At 42.6% G+C, this 8,104-nt stretch overlaps 1 long non-coding RNA gene across 1 annotated transcript; it reads left to right on the forward strand.

Annotated features, from left to right (window-relative positions):
- Positions 1-1,641: 1,641 nt before the first annotated feature.
- On the forward strand, positions 1,642-4,726 carry LOC119937987. The gene is made up of 4 exons (XR_005454317.1): positions 1,642-1,779; positions 2,564-2,666; positions 3,132-4,421; positions 4,704-4,726. It is a non-coding gene; the product is annotated as an uncharacterized LOC119937987 (long non-coding RNA).
- Positions 4,727-8,104: the final 3,378 nt, after the last annotated feature.

Here is an 8,104-nt window from a genome sequence, read left to right on the forward strand (position 1 = left end):
CTATGTTGTAGCATTAATGGAGAAGGAATCCATGTTTTTATCTAGGGTGATGTTGCTTTGTGCTCAAACCTGTTTGATTCTTTTCAGGAACATGTACTGCCTGCCCATGTTCCCTGCATCTTCAGACTTCAGGGAACACCTCAGGCCGGAAAGCCCGGAGCTGCCGATTCCCCCTTCCAGCCCCTGCCTCTGAGCCAGCTACTCAACCAGGAGAATCAACCACTGTTATGCTGGTAGCAATCACAGGGTGGGAAGGTGGGGAAAGAGACATTGAGATTAGGAGTAGCTGCTTCTAAGGTTTTCATTTCCATCTGTTTATTTGGTTTGTCTGAAGAATAAGGAAGGGTTTGAACCTGCTGGGAGGAGAAAAGGAAAGGGGTGGGCAAAGGTGGGTTTCTGGGCATTTGTTCTGCACTGCGGTGTCACTTTCATACCTGAGGAAATATCCTGAGGAGATTCAAGGTGGACAGAGCAAGGCCACAGGAGGACGAAGAGGAGGGAGAGCTGCTTCAGATCCAGTAGACCAGTACAGTCGCCTCGAAGGAGCAGAAGAAATGCCTGTCTCAAAAAAAATAAGTACCTCAAAATGAATTTCTGATATTAGACACAAAAGTTGATTTCTTCGGTTTCCAAACATAAATTTAAAAAAGGTGCTTGCTGCCATTATTTTTTCACCACAAAATATTTCTCTTGAACTTTCAAGGGAGAAACTTGCTAAGATCACCTTCTCAGAACTCTTTCCCAATCTGTTTTCAGTGGACAAAAGTCAAGGTCCTGGGTTTGACACCTTATTAACATTTCAGTCAGGGAGAGATAGGTGGTGCAGTAGAGACTGGAGTTAATCATGCCAAGTTACCCAAGTTAAAGTGAAGTTACCCAAGAAAAACCAGAGTAGGAAATTTTAAAAGCAGGTAAAAAGGAACTTGATTATAAATTTCCTCAGGAAATTCACTTTAAAATCTCAACACCAAACAAATTCCTCCTTAAACATCACTGTGAAAGATATGGGTTTCTCCACTGACTTCTGGCACTGGGTAATGTTTTGAGTGAGGAAAATGATGAAGTTGAATAAGAGGCACAAGCAAAAGTCCTTAGACTCCTAGCACTTTGTTGTAGCACTACTGGAGAAGGAATCCCTATTGTTATCTAGAAAGATTTTGGTGAAGCTTGTCGCTCAAAGACATTTGATTCTTCCCAGGAAGTTGTATCGCCCACATCTTCATCCGTGGCCCTGGAGTTCAGTGGACGCCTCACGTTGGGAATTCTGAGTGCCAGTTCCAGCTCCCAGCTGCCTCCACCCAGCTAAGGTGCTCAGCTGGTGAGGACAGGTCTACCCTCCAAGGTACCCACATGTTGGCAGCAGCTGCAGTGCAAGTGGACGGTGAGGAAGAATTTCCTCTGTTTTAGATATTAGATGGTGGGAAGAAGGTAGTGACTTCTTTTCGGGATGAATAGATTGATTGATTGATTGATGCTACAGCTTTTCTGCAGGTGATTTTGAGTGTTGAGGGAATGCTACTTGTAGGTGACTTGTGGGATTTCTTTTAAATATTTCATTTTTGGGAATTATGAAGAAATTTATCCCATGTAGGAAGAAAAGGGAATGGGGTTGTTTGTCCAGAATTTTGTTCCCCTCAGGTACCGGAGGAAGTACTCTGAGGAAATCTTCTGTAAACAGAGCCTGCCCACTAGAGAGGGAGCTGCTTAAGGTCGAGCATTCCCCTGGAGACACGGGCATTTGCAGTGGAGATAAGGACCTGACTGCCTATCTTACAGAAAGTAAGTACCTTAATATATTTCTGAGTCTGGACAGAAAAATCTATTGCGAACATTTTCCAAATTTACCCTTGAACAGAAATGTTTGTTCTCATTAGGATATTTGACTACAGGAATATCTTTTTTCAAACTATCTCAAAATAAAAGATTGACCGAAAAAAAGATGAGTTGATATTTTTCCCTCACATCACTTTTATCCCCGATCTGTTTTCAGTGGAAAGAAAACGAGAAGTGGTAGTTTTTATACCACCAAATTTTAGACAGGAAGAGATAGGTGATATAGGTAAGCCTGGAGGCAATTAGACCACTTGAAATAGAATGTTACCTGAGATTAACTGGGAAAAAATGTGAATAGGTAATTTCAAAAGTAGGCAAAAGAGAACTTGATGGTAAATTTCCTATGGACATTGACTTAAAATCTCCCTAAATCCATACAGATACATTAGAAATCACTGTGATAGATTCCATTTTCTCCACTGATTACTGGCATTGGGTAATATTTTCTGAGAGGAAAAACAGAAATTTTCACAGGTACCAGTAAAGTTTTCTTAGGCTTCCCTCATTTTCTGTTGCAGCGGGACTGGAGAAAGAATCCCTGTTGTAATCTTGGAAAATTTTGGTGAGGGTTTGTGCTCAAACCAGATGGATACTTTACAGGGACTCACGCTGTCCATATCATTGTGGAACGAAGGGAATCTCTCAGATAGGAAAAGCAGAAATATCAGTTCCATGTACCAGCTGCCTCCACACAATTTAGGAGAATTAAGTGGTACCTATTGTGTTCCAGGAAAACGTCAGGGTGGGTGTGTGCTCCAATAGAGACTGACTTCTCCTCAGCAGCGCCTTGGTGACCAGGACATCCACAGGGGAGAGAAGAAGTTGACTACCTGGTGGGGAAAACAATAAGTATCTCAAATTACTTCTGAAGTAAGAGAGGAAATTATAATTCTGTACTCTACAAATAAACTTTCAAATATTTACCTCATGAATATTTATCTGTAACGTTATAAAAAAAGAGACATTATTCACAGAGCTTTTTGCCAATTTGTTTTCAGTGGAAGAAAGTTTATGTTCTCTATGCTTGCATTTCAGTCAAGGAGAGAGAGAGAGGTGGTAGAGTTAAGCCCTGAGAGAACTACAGAGAGTCAAATAGAATGTTAAGTAAGGTTTCCTTCAAAAATAAAAACGAGAAAACATCAAAGTAGGCTAAAAAGAAACTTGATTTGTAAGTTTCCCGAGCAAAGTTCACAGGCCTGTAGCTCTGTGTTGTAGCATTACTGGAGAAAGAATCTACGTCTTTATCTAGGAAGCTGGTAGTGAGGCTTTGTGCTTAAAACCTGGTTGATTCTTTTCAGGAAGATGGACGGCCTGCCCAAGTCCCCTGTCTTTTCAGGGGACGCCTCAGGCCGGGAAGCCCGGAGCTGCCAATTCCCACTTCCAGCCCCTGCCTCTGAGCCAGGTACTCAACCAGGAGAATCCCGTTTGCCTGCCAGGTACTGCCAGGTTGTCAGCAACAACAGGGATGGGAGGTGGGGAAAGAGAAATTGAGTGCAGTTCTAAATATGAGGGGTAGAGGTTTCTAAGGGTTTTATATGTATGTTCATTTGGTTTGTCTGAAAAATTGGGAAGAAATTGAACCTGCTGGGAGGAGAAAAGGAAAGGGTTGGGGGAGTGTTTTTTTGTTCTGGGACTTGGTTCTGCTCTGTGGTGTCACTTTCATACCTGAAGAAATATCCTGAGGAGATTCTAGGTGGACAGAGCCAGGCCAAAGGAGGAGGAAGAGGAAGGAGAGCTACTTCGGATTCAGCAGACTGGGACACTCGCCAAGAACATGAGGAACAGAAAGAATGCCTGGCACACACAAAAAAATAAGTACCCCAAAATGGATTCCTGATACCGGAAACAAAATCTGATTTATTTGTTTTCCAAACATTCCTTTAAAAAAGTTGTCTGCCACCATGATTATTTCATTACAAAATATTTCCCTTGAACTTTCAAGGGAGAAACGTTTAAGACTGCCCTCTCAGAACTTTATCCCCAATGTGTTTTCAGTGGAAAAAACTTAGCATTTCAGTCAGGGAGAGATAGGTGGTGCATTAGGTGGCATGAGTTAATCATGCCAAATGAGGGAGATAAAGGGAGGTTACCCAGGAAAAGCCTGAGTAGGAAATTTAAAAGGCAGGTGAAAAGGAATTTGATTATAAAATTCCTCAAGAAATTTACTTTAAATTCTCATCACCAAATTCTTTCCTTAGCATCAATGTGAAAGGTACGGTTTTCTCCACTGACTACTGGCACTGGGTAATGTTTTGAGTGAGGAAAATGATGAACTTGAAGAGTCACAAGCAAAATGTCTTGGACTCCAAGCTCTCTGATGCAGCATTATTCGAGAAGAAATCCCTACCGTTATCTAGAAAGATGCTGGTGAAGCTTGTTGCTCAAACTCAGTTGATTCTTCCCAGGAACTCGGATCGCCCTTGTCTTCATCCGTGACCCCGGAGTTCAGTGGATGCCTCAGGTTAGGAAGCCTGAATGCCAGTTCCAGCTCCCAGTTGCCACCACCCAGCTAAGGTGCTCAACTCGTGAAGACAGGTCTCCCCTCCAAGGAACCCACATGGTCTTAGCAGTTTCAGGGCAAGAAGATGGTGAGTAAGAAATTCCTCTGTTTTAGAGATAAGACTGTGGGAAGAAGGTAGGACCTTCTGTCAGGGATGAATAGATGGATCAATTTTTGCTACTGCAGGTGAATCTGAGTGTTGAAGGAACGCTACTTCTCGGCGATTTGTGGGATTTTTCGTTGTTGTTGTTGTTGTTGTTGCTAAATATTTCATCCTAGGAAATAATGAAGCTATTTATCCTGCTTGAAGAGGAAAGGGATAGGGGCTGGGGATTCGTGGCAGTTTTGTCCTGCATTTTGTGTCCCTCAGGTGCCTGAGGAAGTACTCTGAGGAAGTCTACTGTGAGGAGGGCCAGGGGAACAAGAGGAAAACTGCCTATGGTCCAGCTTTCCCGTGCAGACCGAGACATTTGCAGTGGAGATACAGAGTTGACTGTCTGTCTTAAAGGTAAGTACCTTAATGTATTTTGGATGCTGGAGAGAAAATTCTATTTCCAAGTTTACCCTTGAAAAAAACTGTTCACAATGGTGTATTTGACTACAAAAATTTCCTTTTTAATTTTTTTCACCGAAATTACAAATGGACTGATGAAAAGATGGACATTCGTTGATATTTTTCTCACTTTTTTCCCCAATCTGTTTTCAGTGCGAAGAAAACTAGACGTTCTCAGCTTTATACCTTTGAATTTCAGTCATGAAGAGATAGGTGGTATAGGTAAGCTTTGTGGCAATTAAGCTAAGTAAAACAGAATGTTAACTGAGCTTAACTGGGAAAAAATAAGAATAGGAAATTTCAAAAGTAAGCAAAAAGGAATCTGATGGTAGTTTTCCTATGGAAATTGACTTAAAATCTCCTTAAAACCATACAGATAGATTAGAAATCACTTTGACAGATGCACTTTTCTCTACTGACAACTGGCACTGGGTAATATTTTATGTGAGAAAAAGCAATTTTCAAAGACATCAGTAAAATTTCTTAGGCCTGTCTTGTGCTGTGTTGCAGCACTATTGGAGAAGGAATCCCAGCGGTAGTCTTGGAAAATTTTGTTGAGGGTTTGTGCTCAAACCAAGTTGATTTTTTTCAGTGACCTGGGCTGCCCACATGACTGTGGAGTGAAGGGGACGTCGCAGGTCGGGAACGCTGAAGAGGAGCAGCTGCCTCCATCCAACTGGGACAAACAGGTCTACCCCCCAGATATCACCTACTATGCTGGAAACAGCCACAGGGCCTGAAGATGGTAAGTGAGAAATTCCCATTCTAAGGATTAGGTGAAGGAGGCAAGGTAGAACTTACCATTGACGGATGAACAGGTAGATCGATTTCTGCTATAGCTTGTGTGCAGATGATTTTGTGTGTGAATTGCTATTCTTCAGATCTTTGTCTGAAGAACTTAGGAAGGGATTTAGCCTCCTTGGAGGGGAAAAGGAAAGGGGGAGCGGGACTGCTGGGTGTTTGTTCTGCACTGTTGCATCACTCAGGTGCTTGAGGAAATACTGCGAGGGAATCCATGGAGGACAGAGCTGGGCTCACTGGAGGAGGGGAGCTGATCCAGGAGACCTGTAGAGATTGGAAAACTCACAGAAAGGCGATATGAAGCTGACTGCAAGACAAAAAAAATGAGTATCGCAATTCATTTCTAATGTTGTAGAAGAACTTCTGTTTTTAAGTTTTCCAAATTTACCTTCAAAAAAGCTGTTTTCCATGGCTGTTTTTTTAATCTCGAATACACTTCTCTTAAACTTGATATCCAAAATAAAACTAGGGAAGCTTCTTAATATTTTCCTCACAGAACTTTTCCCAAATTTGTTTTCTGGGGAAGAAACTCGAGGTGTTCTGTACCTAGACATTTCAGGCAGGAAGGGAAAGGTGATGCAGTTGGCAGTCAGTCAACTAGCCACAGTTAAATAGAACAGAAACTGAAGTTAACTAGGAAAAGTGGGAACGGGAACCTCTAAAAGTAGGAAAAAAGGACAGGTAGTGTGGATTTCCTCAGGAAATTTACTAAAAACCAAAAAATAAGCTTACTAGGGATCATGGTGATAGATTTGATTTTCTCCCCTGACTACTGACTCTGGGCATTGTTCTAAACGAGGAAATTGAAGAACTGTTTTTTTGAAAGTTTTATTAAGAGCAATGAAATTTCTAAGGCCTGAAATTCGGTGATGTCACCTTATCGGAGAATGACTCCCAGTTATTGAGGTAAATTTTGGTGAAACTTTGCCCTCAGGCTCCACTGATTCTTTTCAGGAAGTCTGTACTCACTGCGCCAGTCGCCCGCATCGCCAGAGTTCAGGGTACGCTTCTGGCCGGGATCCCCCAGGTGCCAGTTCCAGCTTCGGCTGCCTCGGCCCAGCCACGGTCTTCGCTGGGAGAGTCGTGTTTACCCGTCGGACGCTCACATGCTAACTGCAGCGGCAGAAAGGGAAGGCGGTGAGTGGCAAATTCCCCGATTTGAAGGATTAGGTGGAGGGAAGAGCAAAGGACGGTCTATTGTTGAGGGATGCATGCAAGAATCAATACTCGAAGAACCTTTCAACAAAATCCTGAGTAGTGGGAATTAATTTGTGTCATCTAAAGTTTATGTACTGTCATTTTTGGGATGAGACCTATAAAATTAATTTTTAAATGAGAAACACAAATTAGGTGATGGTGGGAAATTATTATGTGGCTTTCTAAGTGTTTACCTGAACAATTGATCCTGGAAATAACTGGAATTTTATACTCTGAAATTGCGGATATTTTTGGCCTTTTAGGAGCTTGTCATTCCTTGTACTATGCAGATAATAATAGCTCTTCGGTAGAATGTAAAAATGCAACCACTCACCCTTTCCCATCACTGTCAGAGGTCTCCCAGAAAGGCATAGTTGTCCAGAGCTTTCGTACCTGTGAGCACAGGAAGATGTTGCAATATGTTCTCCAGGAGGAATCCAGCCTATACCTGCATCTTCAAGGCAGCTGCACTCAGCCAAGGGGGAGGGCGAGGAGGGCCCGGTGGCAAGATTGTGGAAGACACCAAAGGTAAGAAAGAAGGGAAGATGTGAGGGAAAGCTGGATTCAGATCCTCTAAGGGGAGGAGAACGCTAATTGGGGCAATGGCCTGGTTTGAGCATTTCCAATCATTTAATAATACTTCTGGAGTGCTTATCACATCCCCTTCCCTGATTATTTTTTCATCTCCCACAAACCACTTCAAGGCCACCTAAGCACATGTGCTGGTGGGCAGGGGTGTGTGATGACTACACAAGAGCTCAGGTGAATAGTTCCTTCCCTTTTCTGTGTTTATAGTCATAATCATGAAAGGCTTCAAGATGCCACATCTGCCACACTCAGCAAGAAAACCAAAATATTCACTAAATATTGATGGGGACAAACTGACCAAAAATACCGTACTAATTTTGAATGAGTATTGTGATGTCAGTAAAGTGGGTTTGGACTTGTATTTTTTCCTTCCAAAGGATTTGACCAAAACTCAGAAACTCCAAATGGCTTGGATTTCCCCGAGTGAAGCGACTTGGAAGAGGGAGGACAAAGATGAGGAAAATGGAAGGCTGGATCAAGCTGCAGCAGCCTATTGGGCAAGAGATGGATAAAGGGAAACTCTTTTAAACCCGAGGCAACACCCCCAGAAGCTTGTGAGAGTTCCACCCCAGGCCTTTATGGCCAGGAAGGTGGAGGGAGAAAGAAAGCAAGATTTGAGATCAAAATGGAGA

The sequence above is a fragment of the Tachyglossus aculeatus genome, chromosome 16 (assembly GCF_015852505.1).
Source record: "Tachyglossus aculeatus isolate mTacAcu1 chromosome 16, mTacAcu1.pri, whole genome shotgun sequence".
Taxonomy (NCBI): domain Eukaryota; kingdom Metazoa; phylum Chordata; class Mammalia; order Monotremata; family Tachyglossidae; genus Tachyglossus; species Tachyglossus aculeatus.